Consider the following 15,235-nt stretch of genomic DNA (forward strand, 5'->3'; position numbering starts at 1 on the left):
GTCTTTTACAGAAGCAATAATAGGAAAGCAGTGGTTTTGAAAGAGAGACATGGAAAGAGAGGAGGAGGGAGAGAGAGGAGGAAAATAGTACACTAGAAAGGCAAATATAACAGAGAGAAAGATAGAGAGGTAGAGAAAGAGCGTGACATAACATATCGATTAAAGTGCATGTTTTTCTCTTCATGTTCTTCTTTACCCCCAGTGGGCTTACTCCATGGGGCGGGTAACTGGGTGGGTAACTAGGTGGGTAACTAGGGCGGTAGCTAGGCAGCTGTGAGCTCACAGCCTCAGAGGAGGAAGTCTTAAAGAATATACTGATTACTGATTTATCGGTGGTGATAGTGTTTCCTAGCCTCAGTGCAGTGGGCAGCTGGGAGGAAGTGCTCTTATTCTCCATGGACTTTACAGTGTCCCAAAACTTTTTGGAGTTAGTGCTACAGGATGCAAATTTCTGTTTGAAAAAGTTAGCATTTGCTTTCCTGACTGCTTGTGTATATTGGTTCCTAACTTCCCTGAAAAGTTGCATATCGCGGGGGCTATTTGATGCTAATGCTGTACGCCACAGGATGTTTTTGTGCTGGTCAAGGGCAGTCAAGTCTGAGGAGAACCAGGGGCTATATCGGTTCTTAGTTCTGTATTTTTGAATGGGGCATGTTTATTTAAGATTGAGAGGAAATTACTTTTAAGGAACAACCAGGCATCCTCTACTGACGGAATGAGATCTATATCCATCCAGGATACCTGGGCCAGGTCAATTAGGAAGGCCTGCTCGCTAAAGTGTTTTAGGGAGCGTTTGACAGTGATGAGGGGTGGTCGTTTGACCGCGGACCCGTTACGGACGCAGGCAATAAGGCAGTGATCGCTGAGATCCTGGTTGAAGACAGCGGAGGTGTATTTAGAGGGTATGTTAGTCAGGATGATATCTATGAGGGTACCCATGTTTACGGATTTAGGGTTGTACCTGGTAGGTTCGTTGATAATTTGCGTGAGGTTGAGGGCATCTAGTTTGGATTGTAGGATGGCTGGGGGATTAAGCATATCCCAATTTAGGTCACCAAGCAGTACGAACTCTGAGGATAAATGGGGGCAATCAATTCACATATGGTGTCCAGGGCACAGCTGGGGGCTGAGGGGGTCTGTAGCAAGCGGCAACAGTGAGAGACTTATTTCTGGAAAGGTGGATTTTTTAGAAGTAGAAGCTCAAACTGTTTGGGCACAGACCTGGATAGTATGATAGAGCTCTGCAGGCTATCTCTACAGTAGATTGCAACTCCACCCCCTTTGGCAGTTCTATCTAGATGGAAAATGTTATAGTTGGGGATGGAAATTTCAGAATTTTTGGTGGCCTTCCTGAGCCAGGATTCAGACACTGCTAGAACGTCAGGGTTGGCGGAGTGTGCTAACGCAGTGAATAACTCAAACTTAGGAAGTAGACTTCTGATATTTATGTGCAAGAAACCAAGACTTTTGCGATTACAGAAGTCAGCAAATGATAGCGCCTGGGGAGTAGGAGTGATACTGAGGGCTGCAGGGCCTGGGTTAGCCTCTACATCACCAGAGGAACAGAGGAGGACTAGAATAAGGATACGGCTAAAGGCTTTAAGAACTGGTCTTCTAGTGCATTGGGTACATAGAATAAAGCGGGCAGATTTCCGGGTGTTATAGAAAAGATTCAGGGCATTATGTACAGACAAGGATATGGAAGGATATGAGTAAAGTGGAGGTAAACCTAAGCGTTGGGTAACAATGAAAGAGATAGCATCGCTGGAGGCATCAATTGAGTCGGTCTCCGCGTGTATAGGGGGTGGGACAAAGGAGCTATCTGAGGCAGGTTTAGCTGGGCTGGGGGGTCTACAGTGAAATAGTACAATTAGAAATAACCGAAACAACAATAAGCTAACCATGTTTGGGCTGAGGCTAAACATAAACAGGATGTAGTACCGTAAAAAGGAACAGTCCAGCAGACATCAGCTGTATAGCTGAGTTATCATAAGGTCCGGTGAAGCAATAGGATAGTTCGAGTAAGAGGCCACGGCTAGCGTGTGCTAGCGGGCCGGGGCTAGCAGATGGAATCTTCGTGGTTAACGTCGTAACCACATCAGACGATTTCGTCGGCAGACCAGTCGTGTAGGATCGGCGGGGCTCCGTGTCAACACTAGGTGGTCCCGTCCGGTTGACAGAGAGGTAGATAGCCGGGAGATGGGCCTAGCTCAGGATGATTAGCCAGACCACAGCGTCCATTCCGTTGCAGCTAGCTGGTAGCGATGAATCCGGAGTTAAAGGTCCAGTGATTCAGTGATTCCGGCGGAAAAACCGATATGTTCTGGGTCGACAACGCGCTGTGCAGACTGGCTGAATATCCGGTGATTAATGTCCAGTGACCAAATCAATCCCGCAGAAAAAAAAATCCAATGCTCTGGGTGAAATACCGCCAGCTGTGGCTAATAGCAAGTAGCCAGTCAGCTGGCTAGCTAGTTTCAACTGGAGACTCCAGATAAAGGTAAGTCAATAATAGAATCCGTTCCACATTGAGTGAGGCGGGTTGCAGGAAAGTATATTTTGTAGAAGGATGAAAAGTCTGATAGGGAAATATGTACGAAAAATACAAAAAAACAGGGTATTTACAGGCTATTTACAGACACACGACAAAAACAGAACTGCACTATTACGCCATCTTGGATATGTGAGGCTAGGAAACACTATCACCACCGATAAATCTACAATAATCGAGAATTTCAACAAGCATTTTGCTACAGCTGGCCATGCTTTCCATCTGGCTACCACTACCCTGGCCACCAACTCTGCACCCTCTGCTGTAACTTGCCCATGCCCCCCCCGCTTCTCCTTCACACAAATTCAGACAGCTGATGTTTTGAAAGCGCTGCAAAATCTGGACCCCTACAAATCAGCTGGGCTAGACAATCTGGACCCTTTCTTTCTAAAACTAGCCGCCGAAATTGTCGCAACCCCTATTACTAGTCTGTTCAACCTCTCTTTCATAACGTCTGAGATCCCCAGAGATTGGAAAGCTGCCGCGGTCATCCCCCTCTTCAAAGGGGGGTGACACTCTAGATCCAAACTGCTACAGACCTATATCCATCCTGCCCTGCCTTTCGAAAGTATTTGAAAGCCAAGTTAACAAACAGATCACCGACCATTTCGAATACCACCGTACCTTCTCCGCTATGCAATCCGGTTTCCGAGCTGGTCATGGGTGCACTTCAGCCACGCTCAAGGTCCTAAACGATATTATAACCGCGATTGATAATAGACAGTACTGTGCAGCCGTCTTCATCGACCTGGCCAAGGCTTTCGACTCTGTCAACCACCGCATTCTTATTGGCAGACTAAATAGCCTTGGTTTCTCAAATGACTGCCTCGCCTGGTTCACCAACTACTTCTCAGATAGAGTTCAGTGTGTCAAATCGGAGGGCCTGTTGTCTGGACCTATGGCAGTCTCTATGGGGGTGCCACAGGGTTCAATTCTTGGGCCGACACTTTTCTCCGTGTATATCAATGATGTCGCTCTTGCTGCTGGTGACTCTCAGATCCACCTCTACGCAGACGACACCATTTTGTATACATCTGGCCCTTCATTGGACACTGTGTTAACAAACCTCCAAACGAGCTTCAATGCCATACAACACTCCTTCAGTAGCCTCCAACTGCTCTTAAACACTAGTAAAACTAAATGCATGCTTTTCAATCGAACGCTGCTGGCACCCGCCCACCCGACTAGAATCACCACTCTCGACGGGTCTGACCTAGTGTATGTGGACAACTACAAATACCTAGGTGTCTGGTTAGACTGTAAACTCAACTTCCAGACTCACATAAAGAATCTCCAATCCAAAGTTAAATCTAGAATCGGCTTCCTATTTCGCAACAAAGCCTCCTTCACTCATGCTGCCAAACATGCCCTCGTAAAACTGACTATCCTACCGATCCTTGACTTCGGCGATGTCATTTACAAAATAGCCTCCAACACTCTACTCAGCAAATTGGATGTAGTCTATCACAGTGCCATCCGTTTTGTCTCCAAAGCCCCATACACTACCCACCACTGTGACCTGTACGCTCTTGTTGGCTGGTCCTCACTACATGTTCGTCGTCAAACCCACTGGCTCCAGGCCATCTATAAATCACTGCTAGGCAAATCCCCGCCTTATCTTAGCTCATTGGTCACCATAGCAGCACCCACCCGTAGTCTGCGCTCCAGCAGGTATATCTCACTGGTCATTCCCAAAGCCAACACCTCCTTTGGCCGCCATTCCTTCCAGTTCTCTGCTGCCAATGACTGGAACGAATTGCAAAAATCTCTGAAGCTGGAGACTCTTATCTCCCTCAATAACTTTAAGCATCAGTTGTCAGAGCACCTTACCGATCACTGCACCTGTACACAGCCCATCTGAAATTAGCCCACCCAACTACCTCATCCCTATATTGTTATTTATTTTGCTCTTTTGCACCCCAGTATCTCTATTTGCACATAATCTCTTGCACATCTAGCATTCCAGTGTTAATACTATTGTAATTATTTTGCACTATAGCCTATTTATTGCCTTACCTCCATAACTTGCTACATTTGCACACACTGTATATATATTTTCTGTTGTATTTTTGACTTTATGTTTTTTACCCCATATGTAACTCTGTGTTGTTTTTATTGCACTGCTTTGCTTTATCTTGGCCAGGTCGCAGTTGTAAATGAGAACCTGTTCTCAACTGGCTTACCTGGTTAAATAAAGGTTAAATAAAAAATAAATAAAAAAAATACTCTAGTATCCCTGAGACCTGGCTCATATGTCCAACTGACATTTTCTGACAATAAAAGTTGTCTTTTACTGAGAACGAAGGGAAGCACGATAGATAGAAAAAATATTAGAATTAGGTTTAGTGAAAGGTGGGAAATTAGAATGATTCCACGTTTTAGAATTTATGTTTACAATTGCTGACATCACCTCTCTCCGCCTCCTCTCTAAAGCAGATTGGTGGACTGTTTCACCATGGCTTCACCAGGGGAGAAGGCTCTCCTCCTCCTCTTCCTAGTCCATGTAGTCTCAGGTAAGCAGCAACCCCCTTCCAATTTGCAACAGTGGATCATTCCTAAATTACAGTTAGATCCAAACAGGAAACAAGTGTAGCATACACACTTAACATGTTGACAATTTGTGGGCATGTGCGCGTGCGTGTCCGTGCTTGTGCGTGTGCATGTGTCTGTGCATGCGATATGCCCCTCTCAGCCCTGCACCCAGATTCGATGTCTCCCATGATGCTCAACCCTGACCCCGTGACCCCAGGCTTCCCATCTCCACCCGCTCGCTTCCAAGACATGGCCAAGAAACTGGTAACCAATCAATCAAACAAACAACCAATCAAACAACCAGTCAATCAATCAACCAACCAATAAATCAATCAATAATCTATCATATGGCCTGCCTCACCTGACCAGGTGTGACCTCCCTCACCAGAGGTGTCTGTAAACTGTGGCCACCAAACACAGAACCATGTGACTGGAGGATCTATTTCACTGCTTTCACCTGAAGGACACTTGCTACTCCCTCCACCTTGTTCAAACACACACCTCTGGGAGCTGTTACTACAGTACTGATCAGTACACACACAGTTGGCCTATGTTCATGTTACAGTTACACCATCCCCACCTGTAGTTTAAGCCATATACAGACTCATTCACCAGCTATATGTATTGTGACACCCTAGAAGGCTGACTGGTGAGGCTGTCTCACACCTCACTGTAAAGTGGTATTACATTATACATATAAAATCTATAAAAGTAACATTTCCGTAGTTCATTTTGGTGTCCCTCTGTCCCCACAGATGATGAGATGCCTGCAAATAGGTGAGGACACAGCACACACCTCCCCAACCTAGTAAACACAGAGGGTATTACTAATGTATCATTGTAATAATATTGCTTATGAACAACATGGTGGTAACAGCACAACACACTTGGTATATTGTTGCATACATTAAAACAGTTTGATGATGCTGATTAAATCATCTTAGTTTTCCAAGTCCCTGTGTGTTTCTTAATTCGTGGTTGCTATGTTACAGGACACCTGATACCCATGATGATGGACAACCCCTTTAATAACAGGTAAGGTGACCCTTGTGTGTGCAAATTAATGGATCTACAAGTTAACCCCCCCCTCCGTCTCTCCTGGCTCTCTCGCTCTCTCTCTCTCTCTCTCTCTCATTCTCTCTCGCTCACGCTCTCTCTCTTTCTTTCTCCATCAGTGAGGTGCAAATGGAGGACAGCATGTCTAGTCCCAACCCTCTCTCCCACTTCCACTCTCTTCTCACCTCCCTCCCTGCTGAGGAAACAGAAACCTACTCAGACACAGACATGGACTCTGCTTCCCCCTTCTATTTCCAGCCCAATAGCACCATGAAATACCCTGACTCTGACAATGATTGGGTACCTCAACATTCATCTTCATTTACATAGCTAGATATATTCAAAATGTGCATATACCCTGACAGTACTCTAGTCATACACCAGGAGTGTTGTAAATAACTATTTGCATAATGGGGATAGTATCCATTTTAGAAACCAAGGCCATCTTTGGTCTTCATTTATATAAACTTTTACAGTGGTGTTTATAACCTGTTTATTAAACTAAAAGGCATAAGATAATGACGTTTTTAATAAAGTTCCTCTATCTCTCCCTTTCTCTCACTCTCTCTCTCTTTCTAGAACGTGACAGAGAGGATGTGGAACTGTTCCAGTTTACCAAGCTTCATCGAGCTGATTAGGAACTCTTCGGTCAGTGTCACTCAAGCCCTCTCAGCCAATTACCAGCTGTTTTTCAACAATAATGCATCTTCAGCCCTCCCACCAATCGTGGTTTAGCCCTAGCATGAGATTATAACCTGGCTTCAACAATATTCCTGTTTTACTTTCCAAACGCAGTATCTTTCTTTCTCTCTCTCAGGCTGGTCCCCGGTGTTTCCTGAGAGCGTTCATCGCCCCCCTCTCCTGGGTCGCCCTGACGATGAAGGGTGGGGACGACATGGCCCCAGAGGATTATGGGAGACTGGTGTGGGCCGCTAAGCCACTCCTACAGAACATGCCCCCGCCTCAGATGACCCTGCCACCCTGGATACAGAACCCCCACCTGGAAGAGATGTGGGTGGATGTGGGGCTGGAGTGTGTGTGTGTGTGTGTGTGTGTGTGTGTGTGTGTGTGTGTGTGTGTGTGTGTGTGTGTGTGTGTGTGTGTGTGTGTGTGTGTGTGTGTGTGTGTGTGTGTGTGTGTGTGTGTGTGTGTGTGTGTGTGTGTGTGTGTGTGTGTGTGTGTGTGTGTGTGTGTGTGTGTGTGTGTGTGTGTGTGTGTGTGTGTGTGTGTGTGTGTGTGTGTGTGTGTGTGTGTGTGTGTGTGTGTGTGTGTGTGGTAACAGTATGGTCTGCTTCCAGGATGAAGGTGTTGGGAGAGGTGTTTGGGTCTCTCTCTGATGTGCAGCGTGTTCAAATCAGAGAGTGGGTCAAGGAGCGGGTGACCCAGAACAACTACAACTGCAGCTACACAGCTGCAGCCTGGCACCCCAGACCCACACTAGAACAGAAACCAGGACAGACATACAGACCAGAACAGGAACCAGGACAGACACACAGACCAGAACAGGAACCAGGACAGACACACAGACCAGAACAGAAACCAGGACAGACATACAGACCAGAACAGAAACCAGGACAGACACACAGACCAGAACAGGTACCAGGACAGACACACAGACCAGAACAGAAACCAGGACAGACACACAGACCAGAACAGGAACCAGGACAGACACACAGACCAGAACAGGAACCAGAACAGACACACAGACCAGAACAGAAACCAGAACAGACACACAGACCAGAACAGAAACTAGGACAGACACACAGACCAGAACAGGAACCAGGACAGACACACAGACCAGAACAGAAACCAGGACAGACACACAGACCAGAACAGAAACTAGGACAGACACACAGACCAGAACAGGAACCAGGACAGACACACAGACCAGAACAGAAACCAGGACAGACACACAGACCAGAACAGAAACTAGGACAGACACACAGACCAGAACAGGAACCAGGACAGACACACAGACCAGAACAGGAACCAGGACAGACACACAGTCCAGAAGGAGTACAGAAATGGCCTGCTAGACCACCACAGCCTGATATGACAAGTGAGAACCACCTCTGCAGAGGTAGAATATGTTACATTGTTCATTATTAGAATTAAACTAAATACTGATACAAATATGTTTAGTTGAGATTTTAGATGTTAGAACAACCTTTGATTTATCAAGCTTTTAGAAACAGTCTTGTTTGGTACCTTATGACCCAAATACTAATGATCAATCTCTTCAAGTCAAACCGGAGAAAGAGAAAGATAGAGAGGAGGAGAGGGACCCAAGTAAAGAGGGGGAGAAGGGAAAGGAAAGAGGAGGAGAGGAGAAGGAGGAAAAACCATTGAAAGGTGGGAAACCTGAAGGAAAACAAATGGAAAGAAATGATGAGAAAATACAGCAAACAAGCTTGAAGAAGAGGAGGAGAGCAGGGAGGAAGGAGAGAAGGACCGAAGCAGAGTGAAGAAATGAGGGAGGAAAGGAGGATGAGGATGAGGAAGAGGAGGAGAGGGATGAAAAGGGACATAGACGTGGGAAGTAGGGGTCCTGAGGGTGCTGCAGCACCCCGTGAAAAATCACCCCCAAACTACTTCCCTATGAAAAGGGAGAGAGTGAGTTGTGTCCAAAGGACAGTGGAGAGGTGTGTGTTTATTCGAGACACAACACCTGATCTGCGTGTGTGTGTCACACAGATCTTCACTCTGCAGTGTGTTTATATGTGTTACATCTGCATGTGTGTGTTCAAGTACCCATGCTATTTCATGTGTGTTCAAGTAATACTCGGCCCTGCCTGCGTGTGTGTATGTGTGCGTGCATGTGCGTGTGTCTGCTGAACACAACTCTGGTGACTACAACCACTGTTGTGACATCATGTGTGTGTTCAAGTACTACTCTGCCCTGTGTGTGTGTGTGTGTGTGTGTGTGTGTGTGTGTGTGTGTGTGTGTGTGTGTGTGTGTGTGTGTGTGTGTGTGTGTGTGTGTGTGTGTGTGTGTGTGTGTGTGTGTGTGTGTGCCACCCTTCTCTCTCTCCAGTGATGCCCTGGCCCAGCCCCTGTCCTCCCAGTCTGGTGTGGCTGAAGATTGAGGTGATGAAGATGATGGGGCCCTTCCTCTCCGGGCTGCCCATGGATGACATCCAAACTATCCCCAACGACCAGGTCTGTGTGTGTTGTAGTTCTCCCCACTCTGCTTTTTCATGGATCACATCAAAACTCAAACAGATCACAGTCCACTATTTTACAACTGCTATTTTAATCTACCTCTCTCTTTCCCTAGTTGTGTCAATTCTTCCATTCACCCCAGTTCCCGTCCTCCTTCAGAGGTGTGGGGGGACTCCCTCCTCTCCAGGGCAGAAAGATACTGCAGAAGATCAGAGAATGTTCCCAGAAGAGAGAGGACTTGGTCCAAAACCTGGACAGGTGCGTACGTTCGTGCACGTATGAGAGAAAGAGAAGGAGTGGTGCATCTCCTGGACATCACAGGAGGCTGCTGAGGGGAGGACGGCTCATAATAATCGCTGGAATGGAGTGAATGGAATGGTATCAAACACATAGAAACCATGTGTTTGATGAGTTCAATTCCATTCCATTGATTCCGTTCCAGCCATTACTATGAGCCCGTCCTCCCCAATAAAGGTGCCACCAATCTCCAGTGCTGGACATGCAAATGACCCTTCATTTTGCCAATTATTCAGACCATCCTGAAGTTACATATTTACTTTACTAAACAAAATAGGTATCAACGGTTAGATTAGCATTTTTCCTGAATTAGCCAGAGCTACAGTACATCTACCTTGAGCATGAACGAGTGCTTAGTCACAGACATTTGACAAACAAACAAGGGAGGAGAGAAAATAACAGATGTTGGGTGACCAAACACGGTACTGAATAGCCAGTAGGGTATATTACTTAACTCTGACCTATGACCTCTGACCCTTTCCTATCCAGACTGGGCTCGCTGGCATGTTTCTATGACGACGCCCCAACCCTAAACTCCTCCATGAGCCAGCTCCTCCTCTCTCAGCTCGACGACTGTAGCAACTCTGGAATCGCCAAGGTATCCCGCCAGTCTCTCTCTCTCTCTCTCGCTCTCAATTCAATTTAAGGGCTTTATTGGCATGGGAAACATGTTAACATTGCCAAAGCAAGTGAAGTAGATAGTAAACAAAAGTGAAATAAACAATAAATATTAACAGTAAACATTACACTCAGAAGTTCCAAAAGAATAAAGACATTTCAAATGTCATATTATGTCTATATACAGTGTCGTAACAATGTGCAAATAGTTAAAGGAAAATAAATAAACACAAATATGGGTTGTATTTACAATGGTGTTTGTTCTTCACTGGTTGCCCTTTTCTTGTGGCAACAAGTCGCAAATCTTGCTGCTGTGATGGCACACTGTGGTTTTTCACCCAGTAGATAAGGGAATTTATCAAAATTGGGTTTGTTTTCGAATTTTTTGTGGATCTCTGTAATCGGAGGGAAATATGTGTCTTTAATATGGTCATACATCTCTATCTCTCTCTCTCTCTCTCTCTCTCTCTCTCTTTCTCTCTTTCTCTCTCTCTCTCTCTCTCTCTCGCTCTCTCACTCTTTCCAAAGTTGTTGTAGTTTATAGTTTATAAATCAGGAATCCCTAAAGTAGGGATTTTACAGAGAACAATTATGAGAATAATCTGTGGTGTTTATTTTTAACCCTCTTCTTTCTCCCCCATCTCTTCTCCCCTCCTCTTCCTCCCCCATCCTCCTCCGGCTTCCAGCTGAAGAAGAAGCTTGCCAACACTGTGATGTCATCATCTGTAGACGATTCCAGTCCTGAGCTGCTGCATGCGCTGGGTCCTGGTGTTATGGTGCTTTCCCCCTTCCGTCTCTCCCAGTTCTCCCCGGACGCCCTCAAGGACACCCTAATGTCACTGGGATCAGAGGTGAAGTGGGGTCTGACCCAGGCCAAAACACTGGCCAATAAACTACTGCAGGGGAAGCAGGTAAGAGAGCTGCCATGGCTATGCAGTCTTGCAGGTGTTACTCTTATCAATATCTCTGTGTGTCTCAATCAGTACTATTAACAGGCTTCTCAACTGGAATGTTTAGGTGGTCCTCTTCTATTGTATGAGGGGCCACGTTAGGAACTAATGGTAAAATAGAGAGCAGCTCTAAAAACTATCCTTTCTGTATCTCCACTCTCCCTTCTTCTCTCTCTCTCTCTCTCTCTCTCTCTCTCTGACGGGCGTGGCCTCCTCTGTCCTCAGGAAGATCAAATCCCAGGGGCTTCTGGGTAATGAGGGTCTGGACATAATGACTCAAAAGATGACCAGGCTACAGAGAAAAGCACTGCTGGAGGGGGTAAGAGCAGGAGGGAGGGGTGAGAGGGGAAGGGAGGGGTGAGAGAGGGAGGGAGGGGTGAGAGAGGGAGGGAGGGGTGAGAGAGGGAGGGATTGGTGAGAGAGGGAGGGAGGGGTGAGAGAGGGAGGGAGGGGTGAGAGAGGGAGGGAGACGTCATAGAAGAAAATTAGATGTGTAGCAAAGATGGTTCAGGTTGATCCTAAAGTAATCCGTATGTCTGCGTGCTTGCTTGTGTGTGTGTGTGTGTGTGTGTGTGTGTGTGTGTGTAGCTGCGTGGGGATGTGAATGCCTCAGAGCTGATCCAGAAAGTCCCTGCCTCCCTGCTGTCCAGCCTATCCCTGACCACCCTGGACAAGGCTAACCTGACCTCCCTCAACCAACTGGAGGGCAAGCAGTGGACACGTGCACAGGTGTGTGTGTGTGTGTGTGTCTTCTGAACATAACTCTGGTGACTACAGCCACTGGTGTGACACACTGTCCTCTGTCTTGCAGTCGGCCTTTCTGGTCAGAAAGATCCTAGGCAAGAAGATGACACTTACAGACATGCGGTGAGAACATACACACACACACAGTTTTTGATGGTGATGATGATGATGATGAGGATGATGAGGATGATGAGGATGATGAGGATGATGATGATGAGGATGATGATGATGAGGATGAGGATGATGATGATGATGATGGTGAGGAAGGCACTTAACCCTAGTTGCTCTGGATAAGCGCGTCTGCTAAATAACTCAAATGTAAATGTACAAATGTAAATGATGATGATGATGATGATGACAGGAAGCTGGGATCAGCGATGCAGGGCGTGGCCTGTGAGATGATTGAAAAGGTGGCTGAAAGTGGCGTCATGGAGATGGCCCAAGCTGTAACAAAGACTCCACACTGGCTCTCTAAGACACAGGTACACACACACACACACATGTTATGACTGCAATTCATATTATACTGTATGTAAATCTGTGACAACTGATATGTTACATATGTTAGGTTATGGAGTAGCGATCATTGAACATCAAACGAATTAGAGGACGTATAGTATTATATGTCTTTCTCTGAGACCAGGTTGCTTGTTGCGTCATACCAACAAAGGAGAATTATGGGGAGAATTTATGTTGGTGGTTAGGTGAACTAACGACAAAAGTTAGGATAATTTGCGTAGCCAGTTAGGTGAAGTTTAGAATAAGGGTTAGCTAGAATGCTACAATTGTCCCCGACACGACACCTTTGGATTGTTAGATGGTCGCGGATTACGCCCACCCATCCTCTCCGACCAACCTCCCTAGATTAATGAATACGTCTTGGAGGTGCTCAGAAATACATACAAGTTTGTTTCATATAGCTCTGAGGCCATGCTGGTTATTACAGGCTTAGGGGGTATTTTTACATTGATTTTGAGACACTGTTTTATCTCCCTCCCTCTCACTCTCTCTTTGTCTGTCAGGTGTGCTGTACTGCACAGAGTCTGTTTGCAGGTTTGGAGAAAAAGAGAGCAGGCTACTTCAACAACATTACAGACACAGAGCTGGAGGAGATCCCCACACTGCTGCTGCTTCACCTGTGTTTCAGGGGTTTCACACTGACAGTGTATAGCCTATATATTTCATAATTTCCTGAAATTAAAAACATACATGAAATAAATATTTTCAATTGTAGGATAGTAAATTAAGAATCAATCAGCAGGTAATATCCATAGAAAATTGCCCTTTTGGGGGTGGGGGGCCCAAACACACAGACGCACACTAACACACACAAGCACACACACGCAATCATACACACATACTCTTTTTCATTCTCTCTCTCTCTCTCTCTCTCTCTCTCTCTCAGGGCTGAGAAGATAGCCAGTCTGCCTGCCTCTGTATGTGCTGTGTTCATGAAGAAGATGAAAGAGGCCAACCTGAGTTCTTTGCCTCTCACCTCTCGCTCTCGCCCCACACTGATCAACAGAGCCCTGAGCTGCCTGGTAAACACACAACTCTAACTATAGCCCTAACCCTACAGATGTAGGATCTTAATTTGATCACACTTTTGTGGCTGAGGATTTTCCTGCACAGTAGGAAATGGAAACTTGTAGTGTATTCAAGGTTTAAAAAAGGCTTCTAAGTTTGTAATTTCTACTTAAAAATGTCAGACTTGATTTACCGTAACAAAAAATGTATCAACCCCTACAAAAAAAAATCCATTGATTATAATCCACATAATAATTCACATTTCCTGTTCCTGAATGATTATTTTCTTACTGTAGCAGACTGGCTCAAATTAAGATCCTACATCTGTAGCTTCATGTCCACATCCCAGTTCAATCCTAACCCTAACTTCATGTCCACATCCCAGTTCAATCCGAACCCTAACTTCATGTCCACATTCCAGTTCAATCCTTACCCTAACCCTAACTTCATGTACACATCCCAGTTCAACCCTAACCCTAGCTTCATGTCCACATCCCAGTTCAACCCTAACCCTAACCCAACTTCATGTCCACATCCTGGTTCAACCTTAACCCTAGCCTCAACCCCAACCGTAACCCTAATCTTAGTGGAAATCACAAACACACACACACACACACACACACACACACACACTGCAATGAGTTACAGAGCCCTGTGCACCCCTGTGTCCCCAGGGGAGGAACATGTCAGAGTTGTCCAGTGAGGAACATGTCAGAGCTGCTGTGTGAGCTAGCCCCCTCTCAGATGTCCCTCCTGGCCCCTGAGGTCCTCAACTCCACGGTGCAGGCCCTGGCCTCCTGCACACAGATACCTCCACGCCACTGGAGGGCGCTCTTCCAGCTGCTCAATGATACATACGGGTACGAACAAGCACATCATCTCACCTTTCTAGATATAACTGCTACTGCCAAAAGAACATTTGACAAATATCAAATTATTATTGTTTCTTTCCTCTGAAAGTGACCCATCTGATTGGACAGCTGACACCATGAAATCCCTGGGTCCTCTCCTTCTGTTGGATGATTCTGCTGTCCGCTCACTGCACTTTAAGGTCAGTGACTCTCTACCACCATGATCTCCCTGACAACCACAGATCAAAGGCTCTTGACTAGTCTCTCCCTGATGTTGTCTACGCTTGTGAAAAAAATTAAGCTTTCATAATCCGTCATGTTTCTGTGATTTTTTTTTAATGAAGATAATCTCTGCTCTTTTACTTTCTACCCTGGCCCCCCTCTAGTCATGGCTGAAAGAGACTCTGTCTGACCTGTTGGACAGCCTACCCAACTCCACAGAAGTTAGAAGAATCTCGAGTGCTGGGGTGAGCATCATCTTTTTTTGTTCCGCTGTTGAGTGTCTTTCTGAACTGTACTATATTGTACTACAGGCCTGGGGTCCAGTGTCAGGTCTGAATGAGAGCCAGGTGCTCCAGCTGGGCTGTGTCTCTCAGGGGTTCAACCTCACTGAGCTGCCCAGCCTCCCCTTCTCCTCACTGGACACACTTTCCCGCTGCTCCTGGACACAATCACAGGTACTGTATATATGCACTCTCACACACACACACAAAATACTAGACTCTAATGATGATCATATCTGGTCCCTGGCAGAGGGAGGCTGTGTGGAGGGGTTTTGTGGAGCGTATTAATAAGACAGTGGGAGAACTGGGAGCTGGTGGGACTGAACCAGTTCATCTGTGGTATGAAAGCTGAGGAGACTGGTCAGCTCAACACTGACGCCTTCAGGTCAGACATGGACCGTGTGTGTGTGTGTGTGGGTGCGTGCGTGTTTTATAATGTGTTGT

The 15,235-nt window shown here is 46.1% G+C and overlaps 1 long non-coding RNA gene across 1 annotated transcript; it reads left to right on the forward strand.

Annotated features, from left to right (window-relative positions):
- The first annotated feature begins 13,321 nt into the window (after positions 1–13,321).
- On the forward strand, positions 13,322–14,488 carry LOC123492915. The gene is made up of 3 exons (XR_006661922.1): positions 13,322–13,451; positions 14,112–14,297; positions 14,398–14,488. It is a non-coding gene; the product is annotated as an uncharacterized LOC123492915 (long non-coding RNA).
- The last annotated feature ends 747 nt before the right edge of the window (positions 14,489–15,235 follow it).

The sequence above is a fragment of the Coregonus clupeaformis genome, chromosome 17, assembly GCF_020615455.1.
Source record: "Coregonus clupeaformis isolate EN_2021a chromosome 17, ASM2061545v1, whole genome shotgun sequence".
In the NCBI taxonomy this organism is placed as follows: domain Eukaryota; kingdom Metazoa; phylum Chordata; class Actinopteri; order Salmoniformes; family Salmonidae; genus Coregonus; species Coregonus clupeaformis.